The sequence below is a fragment of the Pieris rapae genome, chromosome 16, assembly GCF_905147795.1.
Source record: "Pieris rapae chromosome 16, ilPieRapa1.1, whole genome shotgun sequence".
NCBI classification, from domain to species: Eukaryota; Metazoa; Arthropoda; class Insecta; order Lepidoptera; family Pieridae; genus Pieris; species Pieris rapae.
The window spans coordinates 9,065,757-9,069,824 of NC_059524.1; the positions used below are offsets into that span (position 1 = coordinate 9,065,757).

General features: G+C 31.9%; 1 long non-coding RNA gene across 1 annotated transcript; it reads right to left on the reverse strand.

Moving 5' to 3' along the window:
- Window positions 1-2,704: 2,704 nt before the first annotated feature.
- Window positions 2,705-3,688, reverse strand: LOC123689881. Its single transcript, XR_006750753.1, has 2 exons — window positions 3,300-3,688; window positions 2,705-3,015 (listed from the first exon to the last, which is right to left on the reverse strand). It is a non-coding gene; the product is annotated as an uncharacterized LOC123689881 (long non-coding RNA).
- Window positions 3,689-4,068: the final 380 nt, after the last annotated feature.

Sequence of the window (4,068 nt, forward strand, 5' to 3'; positions counted from 1 at the left end):
ATCTGTTCCATTGTATGTTGATAATCAGAGTGCAATTAAGTTAATTAGCAATCCTGTTTATCATAAACCAAACACATAGATGTGAAATTTAATTTTATAAGGGAAAAGGTTGAGTTGGGTGTAATTAAACTAAATTATATTCCTAGTAACAGTCAATTAGCAGATATGTTAACTAAAGCGTTACCAACTCAAGCTTTTATCTATTTAAGAGATCACATTTTGTTTTTCTTTTCACAACTCTAATTTCAGTAGGAGTTTATTTTTTTTTTATATTTGTACCTAGTTTAAATTTTAGTGGGAGTATTGAGCAATTTAAGTAAAATAGTTTTTGAAAATTAAACTAGGTGGCAACACTTTATATGAATTGGATTGTAACTAAGTGTTCTTGCTGTCATTCATCTTCTTACCAAATAAAAGTTATATTTGTGCTAATTACTATCGTTTCTTTGATAAACGACCCATAATCCTTCATAATATACAATCACACACAATTTACCGCGTTCTGTTATTATGATACTATTTTGGTACTGTTAAATTTCGAGTTTGAAGAGTGATATAGCAGAAGACGGGGACGTATTAACATTTAAAATTTATAAACCAATATTATTATAAATATGACAGGGAGCAACAAAAGAATTATTCAATGAAAGTTTTTATTACTGCCCTATTTTAAGACTGTCATTATTTATGGTGTAATGGTTGCAGCTCCAAACATTGTGTAAAAAAAAGTTGACGATTAAAATGAGTGGCGGAGAGTTTATTCACCAGTCTCTCATCCTCGCCATCATCTCAATCCTTGAATAGGTAAACACCTATTTTGATAAACATTTTATTCATTATTTTAAGAGTTTACCTTACAAACATCCAACTACCAATTTTCCGAAGCTGTAAAGTAAAAACTCAAAGCTATGAAGTAAACACGTTGCAGGTAAATAAAAGTTCACAAACCCTTTAAACATACATGATGTAACTTTAAAATTATGTTGAAGTTTTATTAGATTTTACATATTTTTACTTTAATACTTCGTAGCGAGAATGTTAACAACTGCTTGATAATTGTAACAACGAACATAATTCTGACATATCCAGATATCGCTGGAGCCTACGCAAATTATGTGACCAATTGGCAAGCTAAGGTTCGGTAGAAAGAGTTTTAAGACGCCTCTTTGGACTAATTACTTACTAATCACATCGCACACCCAGATCAATACTGCACTAAGTCAAAATATAACTTTTTTGAGTATCGACTAAAAACTGTTTTATCATATAAGATGTAAAGTTATTACTAAGATTTTTTAAATATTGTGTAAATAACCAAATGCTTATCAATAAACATTAGTTAATTACTGTAAAAACTCACATAAAGTGTTTAATCCTTACTTTTTGAGTTAATTCACTGTTGTAAAACTATTGAACCAATAAAATAAAAATTATTTCTATTTACTCCGTTCTTACTGATTGATTCTGAAATAATGCAGTGTAATCCTATCATAATATATTTGGTCGTAAATATTCAACAAAGAATTATCTGTTTCAATTTCAAGAATGTATTCATAAAACAGTAAATAAAACAATGGAATCTATGAAAATCAGCATGCACTTTTATTATATACTGTGACAGTGTGATCAGCTATATTATGTTATGAAGAAAAACAGTCTTACATGTTTGGGGTCTAAAAAAAAGCAATCTTAAACCAAAAATTAATGTAACATCACAAGTTTACTTTCATAATTATCTATTGACTACCTTAAACTTTCTATAAAAAATAAAATAATCACAGGATACTTAGATATGAAATTTTCAATTCAATGAAGGAAATTACGTTTCCTGTAAGTGCTGTGCTACTCTAAATTCAATGCTGTCTTGTAACTGAGTTGACGTAATTAGTAGGAAAAATATATTTTTTAATTAATTCCATTATATCTCTCTTTTTGTTTTCAGCCACAGGTTGTTTTTCTGTATATGCTTTAAGAAATTGCGGAGAAAAGTTTTGATATTTGTAGCGCCTTCGAACACAAACTTTCTTAAAATTACGATGTTTTATAGAAGAAACTCAAAGGATATTGCTTTTCAACGCGAAGTTGCTTGATGTCAATCCACTTGACTTGGTTATTGTCCTCATCCACATTAAAATTATTGCCCCAAGATTCCTGAAGGGCTTTCAGGTCATAAAAGTTATTGTGTAAAAGTTCTTTTACATGATACGGCTCTCCTGTTTTCTTCGCAGTACGAATTAAAGTAGCATATTGCTGTGGGCAATAAATAGGAACAGATTTTAAGTATCTTTTAATCTATTTTTCTATTACACTGTGGGCGTTGTCCCCTTCGTTTGAATGCCCGCGGAAGAAATTATGTCTTATGGAATTAACTCTAAGCATGTTGTTAACTGCGTAAGCATAGAAAGATAGTCAGTATTTGTTTTTTTGTTGCCGAAAGCAATTGTCGCTATAGAATATGACATCACATCATTATTAGGATCCTTTTTTGCAAGTATCAACTCAATGTATGCAAGGACACAACTCCCGATCTCACTTGCACCGCGCTCCGCTTCGGTTTCGGGTATCTTCTGCCGATGGGCCTGGTCTATTGGATTCATTGTCAGATGAGTACTTTGAGCTGCTAGAGCTTGATGACGATGAGCTGGAGTCTGAAGAGGTACTTGAGCAGGAAGACGAAGATACCCGTCTAGGTATTACAGGTGGCCGGATAGAAAAAGTAGGATCCGTTCCGATCCGAATCATCTATAAAATCTCTTTCATTACTCTTTTCGGGTGTCAAAGACTTATTTGAAGCTACAATAGATGATACCTCGAGAGCTGATGCTGCAACGGGTGATACCGTGATAGTTAATCATGTAACTGGTGATACCACGATTGATGATGGTGATGCATCTAAATTTTTGCTTCATTTTCAACACAAATTTCTATTTTTCTTTGTGAAGTGGTTGACGCAGCCTCGATTGCCGTTGCTTCCAATGCCTTTTCAAGCAACAATAGACCCCGACCCTTCATCATCTGCCAAATAACATAAAATATTCAATTTCATTCACTAATACTGCATTATCTCAAAAAATATGTTAAATCTTCTTAAAAATAAATTCTAAAACCAATTTTCAAAAGTATTCTTTTAGTTTAGATAATAAGTAGTAATTCTGAGTATTAAAAAATAATATATTGCTCTATTTCCAGAAATTATAACATTATTCACGTTTACCATCAATAGTGCATTATTTAACTAATTTTCAGCTTTATCAAACAACACTGTACTATTTTTGAATAATTAAAAAAATATAACATACCCTCGTCACCAATACAGTATTATTTAGAAATACTATCAAAACAGCAGAAGCAGGAAATTCACCAACACTGCATTAAATCTAAATAATTCGGAGTAATTTTCTACTTCATTCAACAATACTTAACCATTACAAAATAATTCACTGTTACGTAACGTCACTATATGCTGCTTCTATAAAGGAACAAGTTGCAACTCGAATTAGATTCTTATTCGTGGTACGACTAGGCAGTTATTCATTCACCAAAAGAGACTTAGCACGACATCTGTTGGCTGTTTTAGCAAATAAAGATATGGCTGTCTTTGTGGTATGTGCGGGAAAAAAATGCCTATTTAACTATATAAATAAGTCGATTCGGGGATTTTTTGACTTAGTGCAGTATTGATCTGGGTGTGCGACATTTATAACCGCGATTCATGTGGCATCAGATAATCACTACATAGTATAAAACAAAGTCGCTTTCTCTGTCCCTATGTCCCTTTGTATGCTTAAATCTTTGAAACTACGCAACGGATTTTGATGCGGTTTTTTTTAATAGATAGAGTGATTCAAGAGAAAGGTTTATATGTTTAATTACATCCATTAAATAGTGGAAAAGTACTGTTATTTTTGAGGTTTCTAATGTGATGTCGTAAATAATTACATTTTTTCCGCTTACATTGCAAACGCAGGCTGAACCCTATGAGATATATCAAAATAATGTACACATTGAAAAGGTCTACAGAAAAGTCCGTGATGGTATATGTCAATCTCTTATGGATAACCCACATTT